Source organism: Mus pahari, chromosome 1 (assembly GCF_900095145.1).
Source record: "Mus pahari chromosome 1, PAHARI_EIJ_v1.1, whole genome shotgun sequence".
NCBI classification, from domain to species: Eukaryota; Metazoa; Chordata; class Mammalia; order Rodentia; family Muridae; genus Mus; species Mus pahari.
This window is the reverse complement of record NC_034590.1, coordinates 145,849,759-145,866,547: the sequence shown is the minus strand read 5'-3', so window position 1 is coordinate 145,866,547 and position 16,789 is coordinate 145,849,759.

Below are 16,789 nucleotides of genomic sequence, written 5' to 3'. Positions count from 1 at the left end.
CTTTCTTCCTTCCTTCCTTCCTTCCTTCCTTCCTTCCTTCTTTCTTTCTTTCTTTCTTTCTTTCTTTCTTTCTTTCTTTCTTTCTTTCTCTTTCTTTCTTTCTTTTATAAAAAGCAAAATGAAGTGAAGAAGCAAGCTTTGCACATTGTTGCAAATGGCAAGTAGGCGGTTATAGACAGTCATGTGTCCCAAGGCCTCCCCTTAGGAGAATGGTTCAGGCTGCCTGTGTGATATAGATTCGCTTAATATTTTACTACAGTAACATCCATTAGCCTTACGAGATTACCAGGAATTCAGTCACTTTAGACAGAATTTATCCAAATACAGCACCCTGCAGCAGGTTGAAATTAACAAATATAAGAGAGAAACTGCTGACAGAAGAGTAAGAAGGAATAGAAAGACCCCCAAGTGGAGAATCTCGTGAACCTCATGATTCTCCTATTGAGTGTGGTATCCTGAAATCAGATGGAGAGTGCATTCCTAGGCAGATAAAGGCAGAAGACTCATAAAGTAAGTGACATAAGGATGGAGAAGTGACTATCTCGGATTAGCAACATAGTCTCCAGTGTCTTGGATGTCTTCTACATTAGCAACAGTATTCTCCCATGTCCTCGATGGAAAGCCATTTCAGTAGACTATTGAGGGCAGACCTCTACTAAGCAGGTGCAAAAGTGAGCTAGAAAGAAATAGAGTCCAAGATACTCTCTCAAGATGCCCCATCATGGTGAGGCATAGAAAGAAATGTGACTACAATGAAGACAAAGGAGACCTAGCAGAGACAAAGCAGATATCTACAGAGAACTGGATGGTGATCCTCTTGATAATATCATTCCAATAGCTACTAGGCTCTTTCATTTCTACTCTTTAAAATTATCCACTTGTTGAGTATGGTGGTTCACATCTATAATCCTAGGATTTCAGTGGCTGAGGCAAGACAATTTCTGCAAGTTCAAGACTAGCCTGGCTGCTGTAGTGAGATCCTGTCTCAAAAAACCAAAGTAAAATAAAATAAAAGCATAAATAAATAAACATGTAAATATATTATATCTCATCTGGGGTTTCGAGTGTTGCTACAATATTCTACTAGGTGTTCCCAGTCTGTCTCCTGTGCGCAACATGTAGCAGATGACAGTTATGAACACTGTCCAGTTTTTGGAGCTTGCTTATATGGTTCTAAGCTGTAAACACTGAAGACTGTAATAGGATTCCTCAATGTCAAAAGCTTGGATTCTTAGCCTTCATGGCATAGAAGGATCACTGAAAGTTCTTATTAAAATGCAGGCTTTGATTCCCTGGTTCTGGCCCAGAACTTGGGCATCTGCATTTCAGAAGTTCTTCAAGATGATTCTAGAGCCACAGAGGAAATGTCAGAGTCTAAAGTAAACCACAGGGACGGCGTTCCCAAAACAACAACAACAAAAATAAACATAACAAACAAACAAAAAAACAAAAATAAAACCTCCACTTCTACCATGCATGTGTCCTCTTGTCCTCTTATGCTTTTAGTTGGGCCGCAGACTAAACCAAAGTGATTGGGGAGCTCAAAAGGTAATGGGAAACAAAACATCAATGTCTTCTGCTTTCTTGCAATAAGAATCTAGAAGGAAGGGCTGGGAACATGACCCAGCAGTTATGAGCACTTCCTGCTCCTGCAGAGGACTCCCTCAGATTCCAGTCCCAGTCACACACATAGCAGCTCACGACCATAGGTACTTCCAGTTACAGGGACTGTGATTCCCTCCTCTGGCCCCTGTGAGCACCAGACATCCATGAAGTGGGGTATGTATTCATACATTAAGCATAATGCTCATGCACATAAAAGAAAGTGGATAGTTTTTAAAAAGGAATCCAGAGAAAGTGAACATTGTCAAACTGCAGCACAAACCCTATGCCTGCCATCTGTCTATCTGAACCTGCAAGACTCTTCCACTGACCACTGTCAAACAGGCTTTTCTGCTGATGAGGGTCCCCACCCAAATCATTCTCTTCATGGTTTCTTCCTCTGTAGTCTAACATTTCAAAGTTAGTCCTACATCTAAAGCCTGACAGGAAAAAGATGACATTAATATATTCCAATCTGAGAACTTGTTATTTGCGCAATTTAGGCATAGAACAAGGCAGAGCAGGCCAATTTGAGCATGGACACAGTTGACTTCGAACCCTGGCCCTCCTATTTATTAAATGTGTCATTTGAGTACATTCTGAATTTATACCTATGTCTTAGTTAGGGTTCCTATTGCTGGGATAAAGCACCATGATCAAAGGCAACTTGGGAAGAAAAGTTTATTTCACCCCAGAGATCTCAGGTCACACTTCATTACCTGAGGAAGTCAGGACAGGAACTCAAAACAGGAACCTAGAAGAAGCAGAGGTCATGTGGGTAGTGTTGCCTACTGGCATGCCCCTTGTGGCTCACACAGGCTGCATTCGTATACAACTCAGTATCATCTGCCCAGGGATGGCACCCTTGAGCCCATGGTCTGGGCCTTTCCATATCAAGCGTTAATTAAGAACATGCCCTACAGATTTCCCTATAGGCAATCTAGATGGAGGCATTTTCTCAGCTGAGGTTTCTCTTCCTGTATAACTCTAGATTATGTAAGGTTGACAAAATAAAAAAATAAAAAAATTTTAAAAAGCAGAACATTCCTTGTCTCTACAGTGAAACTAATCAACACTGTATTGGGGTAAAACAAAACCTTGGCTTTGGGGAAGATTAAAAACAGCAGTGTTCTTAACTCTTCAGTATTTCATTTGGAGAGAATAGTCTGGAAAGAAAGTGGAGTATACCCTAAAGATATCAGCAAATGATGTCTCATTGTTGGCATTAATGCTGCCATTGCAGGTGGTGTTGGCATCTGTGAGATGTATATGTAAACGCAGAGAACAGTACCAGACATGGGATGGCATTCTTGTTTTCTTCCCCTGCAGACACCTCTGAGGTTATCAAATATTAGTTTTTAGTTGAAAATCAAGGGGAAAAGAGAGTATAAGGAGAGAGATAGAAAGAAGATGGAGAGGGGGAGGAAGGAGACATGAGAAACATGAGGAAGAAGAAGGAAGATCAGGAGGGAAAGGCGGAGGAGTTTAAGGATCTAGGATTGAGCCGTAAAAACCAATCCAGCCTGGGGCATAATTGAGTAATAAAAGGAATTTAAAAGTCACATAGAGCGGGAAAGAGAGGGAGGGAGAGAAGAAGAGAAGGGGGGCAGAGGGAGAGAGGGAGGGAGGCTTGGGCAACAGGAAATATCAGGAAAAAAACTAGAAGAATATTTTTTTAGAAGTATGTTTCTTTGCCAGTGCCTGACAAATACAGAAGTGGATGCTCATAATCATCCATTGGACGGAGCACAAGTTCCCCAATAAAGAAGCTAGAGAAAGTACCCAAGGAGCTGAAGGGGTCTGAAGCCCCATAGGAGGAACATCAATATGAACTAACCAGCAGCCCCAGAACTCCTTGGAACTAAACCACCAATCAAAGAAAACACATGGTGGGACATGTGGCTCTAGCTGTATATGTAGCTGAGGATGGCCTAGTAGGTCATCAATGGGAGGAGAGGCCCTAGGTACTGTGAAAGTTCTATGTCCCAGTATAGGGGAAGGCCAGGACTGGGAATGGGAGTGGGTGGGTTGGGGAGCAGAGGAAGGGGGAGGGGATAGGGGATTTTCAGAGGAGAAACTAGGAAAGGGAATAATATTTGAAATGTAAATAAAGAAAATATCTAATAAAAATGTAGAAAAAAGAAAGAAGTATGTTTTCACTATATTTTTCAGAAACATTTACAGAAAGTCTTCTGGTTTCCCACCCAGTCACACCTGCGCTGAAGGGATTACCAGGATGTTTTGAGATCCATATTCCATTTTCACAGAAATATCTTCCAGTAGACTTAGTTTATACTATTTGAATTGTCACTAACTTAGCTTCTCGGTCTTCAAGTAGAATATGATCAGAGACATTTTAAAATCTTTTTTGTTTGCCTTGGGAAGCTGAGAAAACACTGAGAGTATAACCTATTTTTTCACTAAGGACCCAAGTAAACTATTGCTTTAGAATGGTCTTTCAGATACTCATTTGATAAAACTTTTTTTGTGGTACTAATTCAAAGTTTTGTTTGGCTTTGATATATTAGATCAAATTCCCAACCCACAGTGTGCTATGGAATATAAAATAAAACGAGCATGGGTTCTGTCTTCTGAAAGGGCTGAAGTCTTCAGATATCAATGAGAGCAATGAGGTAGAGTATACATTTCTTAAGCCAAAGGCAAATAAAGTCACAGCACAAGGGGAAAAGGTTTTCAGGGAGATTCACAGAAGAGGTTCAGTCTGATGAGCTTATAAGGTAGGAAGTAGACGTGAACTGTCAGAATCCACAGGACGAGCAGCTGAAGACTTAGGAGTTAGTGGACACTAACTAAACCGGCCCCTTGGCAATTGTATTGAAGATAAAAGATGTCCCATTAGCAATGGCTGGTGACTTGATGTGTGGAATGACTGAGTCAAGCACTCTCTCTGAAATGACTATCTTCTGGGTCTCCAGATGAAGAGTGAGTGAATCTTGAACTGTAAATGAGATGTGCTTGAAACATTTGTCCTTGCTGGTAACACTGCAGTGTTGTGAAATTACTCATGGCCCTAAAGGAGCCAGTTAATCTCTTCTCTGTGGTTTCTATGAGACCGTTCCTTGTAAGTTAATGCACTCACGATTCACCAGGCTAGTTTCCTGTAACACCGTCCTATGACTTCTGCCCTCAGACATAGTTCCCTGTAGAAAAGGTAGAAGAGTCAGCACATGCCTGATGTCTCACTTTCCCTGGCTTCCACTCCAGGCTATGCACAATCCTTAGACTATAGACACCCCAGTGTGGCCTTATCTTTCACTTTCTACAGCAAATTCAATAATTCAATTCACATGTTTTATGATTTATGGGCTTATTTGAATTTTTGTTGAAGGTCTTATTTAATGCTATGTAAAATGATTATTTTTGCTTTAGTCTTTGTTTTTTAAGAATTCTTTTGGGTGTATTATGGTTTTGCTTTTACTTTCCATTGTGACTTAAATCCAAATGTTTTATGCCTGCTATGTTCTATTCTGGTAGCGAAATGCAACATTTTCAAAGCCTATGCTTCATTTTAGAAAGCCAGACAGACAAACAGCAGCTCTGTCTTAAGTAACCTTGGTGCAGAGCCCAAGAATGTCCTGACTTTTGTTATTCTCATTTTCAGTGTCAATACCCAATATTTTAGTTCATTTTTGTGACTACTGAGTTGTAAAGAAAGTTTCCTTCTACAAAATAAGGACGGCACGATGTATGAGTGTGCCCAATTGGACTTGTTTATAGGTGCAGGAGAAGGGATGAATTATAGGTACGCGGTCACCCTAAAGCAACTACATCACAGAAAAGTCCTACACCATCATGTGTGATGATCTTTCTAAAGCTACACAGATGGAGTTCCCCATTCTGTTAGCCTTCTCAGTCCTTAGACTCCAGCATCACTCAAAAACCACATGTATTTAGGGCAGAGTCTTGTACAGCTGGGAGTGGGGTATAAAAGGGACTGAGTGCCTAGAATCTCAGGTGAGCACTTAATGACTCTCTGTAACATCTCTTTCTATGAAGGGTTGTCAGAGGACCTGATCTTATCAAGTCTCTTATTAGTTACTGTTCTCGCTGAGATAAAAAGGGCCATGTTATGCCTGATCGACAGTGTTCTTCAGCATGTTGTTCTTTCTACAGGTCAAAAGCTCACTCTGGAAACATTCCTAACGTGATCTTCTGGTGAGACTCCATTCAGTTCGGTGAGAGAGTGTCACCCTGCAAAACTTTGCCACTGTCTCTGAAGTGAGGGAGATAAGGCAGAACTGATGAAACTGACAAATTGACTTAAAGCAAAAGAGGTTTGGCTCATCAGAATTGAGGCAGAATGATAAAGAAAGTGACATAGTTTATTTAGGAAAGGCTGAAATAATCTTAAGGTAGAAACTGACTGAAGGGACACTGGTCATTCAGGAAACTTCTATATAATAAAGAATGGGGAGGGGAAGTTTTTGGACAGACTACTCCAGGGAGAAAGATGCAATGCTAAGAGAGGCAAAGGAATAGCATAGAATTGTGTTAGCAGAGACTCTAAGATGTGGTTGGGCTTCATATTGTCCAGGATGCCTATGTCTATAGACATTTTATTCTTTGAAGTTTGTTGTCAATAATGGATGACTCATAAGATGCATTCATCCTTTCATTTTAAATGCTATAGTATATTGTCTATAAAATCAGAATTATGCATTATTTTAATATTAGTTCTGTTGGGATACGAAGACTTAGGGTAATATCAACTCTATTGGGTAAAGTTCCAAAAACTATTTCCCTAATCTCTGTGGTTTGCTGAGCACAGTTAACAGTTGTTAATGCAGAGTCAGATGGCTTGAGTAAACATTAGACTGAACATGTATAACCTTCTTTTTACCAAGTCCGGAGGCAAAATTTCACATTGACTTGCAAATTCGAAAGACCAGTTTTCCTTCTGCCAGAGCTCCCCTGGACTCTACCCCCTATCAGTAGAAGTAGATTGAAATCAGTTGCTCAGAATATTTAGATATTAACTACATTGCTGTAAAGTCAGATCTCATTCACCCAGATTTAGTTTGATGTATTTGACTTGTGTCAAAAAATGTAGGATAAGTCATCTACAAGACCATTAGTTAAAGGACTGAAAATAGAACTTTAAGTGGTTGGAGTTTAACCTAAATCCCTAGTTATTCAAAAACACGGTAGGAGCTAGCAGAAAGTGGGGATCTGAGATAGTAAGTGGAAAGGCAAGCAGAATGGTGTTTGAGCATTCAAAGGGTCATTTTTCTTTTATGTTATTGGTAGATGGAAATAGGGTTAGGAATGTAGAGTAGGTAAGGAATTCATAAAAGACGAGTTTAAATAAAGCTAGCATATCTACTAAGAATGACAGAAGACTATTTTGAAGGGTTTTTGTATGTTTTCTTGAATTATAATCCACTCTTACAAAGGCCTTGTTAAGTAGCCTCTTATTAGGATAAATGGTGTTGGACTAACCAAAACTGTTTATGGTCATTTATTTTCTGTGTGGGATCATGACTAAGAGGTTGTATTAAAATTACTTATAATGTTAGATATTTAATAGTAGTTAAAAAGTAAATTAGGAGGGTCAGTGATTTTACTGATGGGTAAATGATGATAGCTATTTTCCATCCCATCTGTGCAAAAGATGATCACACTAGGTTGTTTCCACTAACAACAAAGCTGCTCTAAAGTTTGACTTGGACTTTATTATTAGAGTTGTTTTTATGAGTTTTCAATTCATCTGAGTAAATAACAAGGAGTAAAAGTGCTCTATCTTATGTTAAGAGAGTATTTAGTTTTGTAAGAAGCTGTTAAACTTTGCAAAGGAAACCTGTGGTTTTGCATGCTCCCCAGGTCAGTCTCTTTGGTAATCACAGCCATTCTAATTAGAGAGCACAGAGTCTCAGTCAGTGCCCAGTGGGATCTGCACTGGCTCCTGAGATGAGGTGCAGAGCATCTTCTCACATGCTCATCAACTCTCTGTCTTCTTGGATGGGCGCTGATTTCGATCTCTCTTGATTTTCAGAGTTGTTTTTCTCCTTCTTGTTGAGTTCTAGTGATTCTTTGTATGTTTTGTGAAAGCTGTTCTGGATCAGACATGCTTATTGTAATATTTCTCCTGGTCTGTACCTTGTCTTTGCAACCTCTTAGAACAGTTTCTAACCTTAGAGATTCTGGCTTATTAGGTGCTCCTTTCATTGATCACATCTCTGGTCTTGTGTCTAAAATGTTATCACTACCCCCAAGCCATCCAGATTTTCTCCTTTGTTATCTTTGAAGGATTTTTTTATTGTCTTGCATTTTAAATTTAAGGCTATGGTCCATTTTACACGAACTCTTGGGTAAGGGTATAGTGTGTGTGTGTGTGTGTGTGTGTGTGTGTGTGTGTGTGTGTGTGTGTGTTTATATTTCTTATTTGCATGTATGTGTCTAGCTTTCCTGGGATCATTTGTCCCACTTTATTTTAAGCTTAGCTGTGTCATTTTGTGGATATTTATTTCCTTTTCTCCTTTGTCATATCTGGTGTTTCACAGAGAGAAATTTTTTTGTGTATATATTTCATGAAAGTGTTGGGAATGGAAGTCCGTAAGGAGAAACTAGATGAGTTAGTAGGTTCATTAATTTGTTAATTTTCTGCATAGTCTCATTTCTAAGATGTAATTAGTGAATGTTCTGTTTTGTGAAAAACCACAAACATGTCATGGTATTACTTAACTTTAGCCAGAGGCATGATTTTTCTTGAATTTTGTTCAGTTCCAACATCTGTGGTGAATTCAGATCCTGTTTGTGGCCAGACTATGGTAGAGTGCAAAGGCAGTTTGGGGTCAGGAAGTGGTAGCAATTTGTTCACAAGACAGAAGAGACTGCAAAAAAAAAGCTCACATGTTCCAGACAGATTATTTTCACAGTTAAAGGTTAATTTTTAAAAAGTACAGCTACCTCTATCTAGTAAGTTGTAATGTCATCATAACAGTTCAATTTAAAATCAAGTTTGGAAGTTTATTCTTGATTCTTTTCTATATACACTCTTTGTGACTAGTTAAATATATCATCTGTGTTTCAGTGTGGTTTTTTCTTTTTTCATTAAACGAGATCATTTTACTAATTTCCTCCTCTGGTTTTGGAGTGCTGTTAGATAGGACATTCAAGTGACTTCACAGTCTAAAGTTGGTAACGGGACACTTAAACCTAGTTTATTTTTGTACATTTTCATGGAACATTGAGTAGGTGCCAGCCACTGTTGTAGGAATTGGCTTCCAAAGGCAAATAGGACATAATTTTTATTGCTAAGTCGTTCACAGAAAGAACAATAGACAGGAAAAGAAAGGCAATATGATATGTTGGCTGCCTGAATAGAATCTCGTTTCTGATATTCTGGAGGGAAGAGGATGTGGGTTAAAATTCCTTGGAGCTTCTGTAGGCTTCTTCAGCTTAGAGGTGGGGGGTCTGTAAACCGAGGACAATGCTCATGTGCATTAGTTTGGAGACATATTTAAGCACGAAGCTGAGCAGCAGTCTCCATATCTTTTTTTTTTTTTTTTTCTCCACCATCTATGTTTGGTGAGGAGATTTTTCAATCTCAGCATTTTCTTCATCAAACCCACATTTGAATTCAAAGCCATCGCCTAATCTTTTAATCCTAAATAATTTGGACAAACCAGAAATGTGTTCCCTGGCAAAGAGAATGCCTTCTTCAAACAGAAGAATGGGATGCATGACTGAATATCTCCGCCCCTTTTAAAAGACACCCTCTTCCAGACTGTGCCCTTTGTTTGGATAAGGGGGTAGGGCTTAATCAAATTGATTGTGTTTCCATGTAATAAAAGATAACTGGATTAACTGTAATGGTAAAATAAGAACAAGACTCATCTAGATGGGTTTGGAGTCATTTATTAAAGAATTTTTATTTCTTCAAGTTTATTTTGTATCCTCATTAGACCTCAGTTTAATCTTTGAAAACTTGGGCTTTGGATGTTGCTTTGAGACTAAGATTCTATGTGGAAATATTTGATGAGGACCTCCAGACAAGACTAAATTCTGCTCTCTAAGTAACAGAGACTAGTCTGCAATCAACAACCAGGATTAAACAAAAGAACACACCATTCTACCTTGTCTCAGTTATAAAAGAATAACTGAATAGGGTCCTGGCAACAGGAGAAAATGGTGACCTGACTGCTGTACTCTGGCAAAGCAGAATCACACTCATTTAGGACATGTGTCAGGCAAGTAACGTATCATTCACAAGACCAGGAGCCTAGAGAATGGAGGCCCACCTGTCTTCTTTGGCATGGGACATTCTAATAGATGTTTACATAAGGGCCATCATGCAAGCTATAGGATAGGACAGTGTTTCTAAAAGTGTTCCAAGAAAGGTGAACTAGTTGAATCTTGCATTTGCACATGCATTTTAATATACACCTGTGGAACCATGAGCAAGTTATCAAACCCCTATTTTACAAGTGAGGCTAAATGCACTGAAGTGAAAATAGGAAGTTCTCTGAAAGAAAGACCATTGAAAAAGTGATAGTACAGATGGGAACTGGAGTGGAAGCACCAAATTTATTCTTTGGGGCCCAGGATATGATGTAAGAGCTTTTGGTTTTAAATCCTAGCTTTGCTGATGACTAAATATACCCAGTCTACTTACAGTATCAAATCTTCAGTTTCCCCAACTACAAAATGGAGAAAAAAATGCTTTTGCTTACAGGTTGTTATGAATACTAAACAAGCAAATGAAGTCCTTTATACTGTTCCATCATATAGCAAAAACTCATTACACATATATTTTGGCACTATGATATTTATATGGTAATTATTAGTATAATTACTTCTAAAATGTATGCCTCCTAAGTTAATAATAAATGAGTCAACTTTTTTCCTAAGCTCTCACATTAAAGAGGTAAATGAAACATGATATCTACTTTGAATGTCTTGGGGTGAGAGGAAAGATGGCATATGAATAAAAATTCATGTACAATGTGCACTAGCTTGAACTACATAGGAAGCTTCCTTTCTGACAGCTATATTTCACATTTCAGAAAGTTCTGTGCAATCTCTTAGGGGAAAAAAGATGTCAGTGGTGTTTCTCAGATTTGAATCCTAGGATCTACAAGACCAGCCTTCCAAGGAAAACAGCTATTCATGCAATGGTGGTACTATGATTATGGGGTTAGCCAACTTCTCTCTGATTCGATTTGACTTCTGCATAAACAGCAACTGCTCTTAACTGATGAACCATCTCTCTAGCCCTGGAAAATGGTAGGTTTTAAAATATTATTTATTTAAGTTTATATAGTATCAGGTTTAATAACCGGCTTATAAAATTCCTGAACACTTTACAGTTGGTTCTCAGAATCCAAAATGAAATGGCTCTAGTACACAACTATAATAAGCATACATTTCCCCATGGTATCACTTGTACAAAGAAAAATGTTCTCTAGATCGTGTCTATGTGCTATATTTATCTTGCTAGTAAATAAGTAAGACTCCATAGGGCATGAGAAAATAAACACACAAAAAACCCCCCAACAAATGGAGTCTTGAAGAATAAATAAGAGTTAGGTTGATTCATTATTATGAATATTTATTGAGAACCCAGAGGCACTGAATCAGAGATAAATACATGGAAGTGAAGAAGACTCAAGCCTGACCCATAGAGTTCATAGCAAAAGGAAAAAGTTCATTCATTCAATCAATATGTCTTCATTTCTTGCTCTTTGTGATTGTTAGTGTTAATTATCACCTTGACAGGAATTAGAATGACCTGGGAGATGAGACTCTGGGTGAGCCTGTGGAAAATTATCTTGAATACATAAGTTAAGGTGGGAGGACTTATCCATTATGGGTGATGCCATTCCCTATTTGGGATACCAAATTGTACAAAGGGGCAAAGGGAAGTGAGTAGCAGCATCCACTCATCACTCTCAGCTTCCTGATTGTGTCTCAGATATGACCAGCTGCTTTTGCACCTTCACTTCTCTGTCACAAGGGGCTCAACCCTTGAATGTGAACTGGAATATAAACTCTTTCTTCTTTAAGTTGCTTTTTCTCACAGTGCTTCTTCACAGCAACAAAACAGTACCTAAGGCATTCTACCATAATCCCCATGCCATGGATTTGGTAATAAGTTGCCATATACAACTATAATGCAAAGCATTAAATACTACAAAAGAAATATGTAAAAATGTTTTGAAAGAGTTAGAAAGCTTTCATAGAACCTTTTAGATTTTACATTTCTCATACACAAAACACACTCTGCCTGCAAAGTAACTTTTTCCTTGCCTCTAGAAAGGTGTATTCTTTCTTACTTTTTCACTCCTCATTTGATTTGGCTCTTCCAAATCCAAACCACTCCCTGATTTGCCTTTCAAATTTGATCTTTTAATTTCTCTTACTGACCTCATGACCACTGTTTTATGTGCTCCCTCTGGGCTCCTACAGCAATTGCATGATTATAAAATTCACTCGCAAATGTTAAAAATAATTGCCAGTGTGCATCAGTGTAAGGTGAGCCAAGCATCTTATAACCAAGGCTGAGAAGCAAGCCAGTCATCTTCAGAATTGTGGGGATTTAGATTGTAGAATTGGGAAAAGGGAGACTTGTAGATTTATTGAAAGTTTATGAACTTTTTCAATTTTAATGAGTATTAATCTCTGATGGAAGATGAGCAAAAGGTCAACATACATTTTACAAAAGGATCTGAGGCCAAAGAAAGGTATGTGATATTCAATAAAGAAATACCTCAATCTCTTATGAACCTGTCTTTGAATTCACGTCCTGCTGTTTCTTAGCTGTACATTTTTTTTAAACCTTGTTGAGACTTTATTTACTTACCTGGAAGTAGAGGATAATATATCCACCTCATGAGAGGATTATAAGGTCTATCAGTTCATGAGATTATGGACTGATATTTCTCACTATTATGTCCTTTGTGCCAGGCACTGTTAGCTTGCAATATGCTTTTATTAAATAAATGCTAGACTTGGTTGTGACTATGAAGTCATGGAGAAATGTCACCACTTCCCATCACAGTGGAAGGCACACAGACAATTTCTCCATTCAAAGGACCAAAATAACAACTTGCACTTGAAAATGATGAGGAAAGTAAATGAAGCCAACATTAAAAAGAAGAAGTGAAATCAAGCTCTTGGTATATTTGTTAAGATGATCTAATTCCTTCTGGTGGCCACTCATTTCAGATCTGTCTAAACTATTTCCTAAAGCCTTAGTAGTGAACTTAAGCTTCTCATTCATTGGGGTCCTTTTCCCTTTCAAGTTGCAGACAGAATTCCCAAGTCACAGGGAAATTTGGATTTGTTGTGGTTAGGAGTGGAAGGCTGCTGTGGGTGTATATTTTAGGACACAGCACTCCCCTCTCTGTTTATATTTCATGTCAGAATCAGAGTAGCAGCAGAAGCAGCCATTGTAAAGAAGGAGGCCTACAGTATATCCATTCTTACAGTCATCCTGGGCATAGAGTTGATGATTCAGGGCTACAGTCAAGTAACTTCTCCTAAATACCTATGTCTACTTTCCAGTACCTACACATATTTCATCTTTCATGGCCAAAGAACTATGGATATCTGATTAAACTAATCATTTAAAGGAGTACAGTAAAATAGCCAGGTGTTCCCAATATAAATGCAAGGTTTTTGAAAAGATGAAAGATCCTGATGTGGTAGCACATGCTTGTCAGACTAGCTCTTAGCAAGGTGAGGCAGGGGCATCATGAGTTCAAGCCATAGATGATCTATACGGGGTTTCAAAGTATAAATTTTGAAACGAGCTGGGGGACATAGCTCACAAGATAACAAACCTGTGTTGCTTTTAAGCCATAAATGCATAATTCTCTATTCAGCAGTACAATACTAACAAATATAAAATATATTGGAACAAATATATTGGAACTTGCTCCTCTCTAGTAAGCCAAATGACTTGTAGCTACAAATGTACCAGGACCTTGAATTTTAGTCCTGTTTTGCATCTGAGCCTTAGCATATGCTATGTGTTTTAGGTGCATAGGTGTCATTACAACCAATCTAAAGCTCCCAAAAACACAATAGTTGAACATACCTATCTAACACCAATAGATGAATATAGCACCCATTCATACACCATTCATTCATACACCACACACACACACACACACACACACACACACACACACACACACACACACACACACACACACACACACACACACACACACACACACACACACACACACACACACACACACACACACACACACATACACACACACACCTCTTGTTATTAACCAGTTTCCTTCCCTCCACACATCCTAATAATTAAATCTCACAATTCTTAGAGCCTCGTGATTACACTAAATGGATTTTCCTGATTATTTCATACTCACTGATTTCTTGTATTATTGAACAAAGCAGTTACATGAGGTTTGATATTTGATAATCAGATTTATGTTAGAAAAACAAGACACTCTGTCCATCTTTTAGTTTTCTTCCAAACACCAGAGCTAGACAAATCATTAAACTTACAAATAACTTTTTGACTGAATTTCTCTAACTAGCAGCTTGAACTGCCTAGCTTTGGTCTGGACTTCCTGAGTATCAGGACCTCATAAATTGCTGTAGCTTCAGGGACAACCCAATCTCAGAATTAAATACTTAATTAAATTAAATATGGCTTCTAAGCATTGGATTCCAACATAACTCATAACTCCAAATAAGCCATGAACTCGAGCTAACAGTAGACTCTATGCTCAATGTAGTCTTGAAATTGCTTCATGCCAAGAGAAGGTACTCTGGAGGCATGCATCCCTTCTGTGCAGTCTGTACTACCAAAAGTTAGCTGTTCTTTGCTGCTTAGATCAACTATATTGGAATTAATGCCTCCCTGCAGTTTATTGGTAATCTCATGCTTAACATGGACTGCAGTGTTTCACTAACTGGTTTTGTTTCTGCAAGTACCACTTCGTTGATGTGGAAAGGTGTTCTCTATGTGTTTTCTCAGCTGGGGCTGCTTTAGATTCATCTCCCTCCCCTCCCCCATGCTCCCCATCCCCCTCTTCTCTCTTCTCCTTCTCCCTATCTTTTGTTGTTATGTTTTGTGTACATTATTCAGTCACATCCTACTTCTTTCAGCATAGCGCATATAGGTGTGTATTATGACCCTGACAGTTTACTACTGACAGATGAATCTTAAATTACTTTCCAACAAAGGAAACATAAACGTAATGGACCAAGTGAGCATGCTCTTTCCTTGATGCCTATAGCAAAATTATTATAAGATGTACTTCCTCCATGTGACTCTCACAGCTTCTTTACTGGACTTTGGCTAGCACCACTGGAATCCTGCTGTCTCCTAAAAGGGGAACGGCCACCTTTTATGATGGGACAGATACTACCATTCTGTCTTAACTTTTAAAAACTTCCTCTCTCCCTTTCCATTTCCATCCCCCACATACCTGTGTGTAGGCATGGTGTGTGTGTGTAAGGGAGAGAGAGAAAGAGAGAGAGAGAGAGAGAGAGAGAGAGAGAGAGAGAGAGAGAGAGAGAGAGAGAGACTGATTTTCTTCAGTGGTGTAGCCACTANAGAGAGAGAGAGAGAGAGAGAGAGAGAGAGAGAGAGAGAGAGAGAGACTGATTTTCTTCAGTGGTGTAGCCACTAATAAGTTGCCCATGCTCCAGTAAGTAACCTCTCACTAATTAACTCACTCAGTGGGTCACATATATTCAATTGTATGATACATTCCTCAGAGAGGTAAAAAATAAAACTTGTAATGCCATCAAAGAAAAGAAAGAAATAGAAAAGAAAGGAGCATATGAAAGTAGGAGGGACATTTGTTGGGAAGAGAGGATTTTAACAGGAGAGGGAGGAGTGAGAGGAGAATTAGGAGTGAAACTGTCTAAAATTCATAATAAGCACATACAAAATTCCAAGAATAGAAAACTGAAAAGAAACCAAAAATAGAAACACGGGCATGATTGCAAACCAATTTAATTGTACATCAATCACATTAATTTTCAATGTTTACATCAGCTATTTGTGAAAATTTAAAACATCAGTCCACTCTCAGCACAGTTTTGATAAAGAAGAGAATCTTTGTAGGACAAGGAAATACAAACATAGACAAGGAAGTCACATTTCATTAAAATCAAATACAGATGTATTGAAAATTCCACATCTGTGACTAGTGGCTGGGTGGCATTTAGCGACTGTTACACTGCCTTGTATTATTTTATTCCCAGGAAAGTCTCACCTGTTTGTTTGCTTGGCAAGTGGCAATTCCTAATTGCTCAAGAATTTGTATTTTCATGGCATGGTAAATCTGGTATTCAATAAATGCCCCCTTTCCGCATGAATACACACACACAGGCATGCACCAGAACAGGCTTCAACTACATGCTATAAAATGACATCTCTCCCAAACAGTCCTGGGCAAAACAAGCAATACAGAAAAGAATTGATGGTATATGACTGAATCATAAAAATTTCAAAACCAGGCAAAACCAACATATGGTGTGCGTTAGTCAGAGTTCTATTGCTGTGAAGAGAGAGACACCATGGCCACAGCAAGCATTCAGTTGGGACCTGCTTACAGTTTCAGAAGTTTATTTAGTCCATTAGCATGGTGGGAAGCATGGGGCATGTAGGGAGACATGGTGCTGAAGAAGTAGCTGTGAGCTCTACATCTGGATCTGCACACAACAGGAAGAGTAAGACAACATCAGTCCTGGTGTGGGCTTTTGAAACCTCAAAGCCCCAGTGACACACTTCCATCAAAAAGGCCACACTTCCTAATGCTTTTAAATAGTACCACACTCTGTGCATTCAAATACCTGAGCCTATGGGGGTCATTCTCACTCAAACCTCCACACCACAAGCCTAGAGGACCCATGAAGGAGAGAGTAGCCGGAGATACCAGGATGTTAGTCATGTTGTGTATGTTGGTCTGATTGATCACTAAATGGGTACTTCCTCTTGGAAATTTATGATCTTGATTATAATTCTTTTTAGTTGTATGAATACAGTGTCTTGATGAAAAGAAGAAAGAAAAACCAAGGTTTATTCTGAGAACTGTTTTCACAGTATGTAGAGGAACATTTGGCTTTGGCCATCTCTGTATTGTACATATTGTCCTTTTATGTCTCTTTGTCACGCTTGTTGGAATTCATAAGAATGCATGTGTGGTTGTTGACTGTTTTCTGTTTGTCCTTC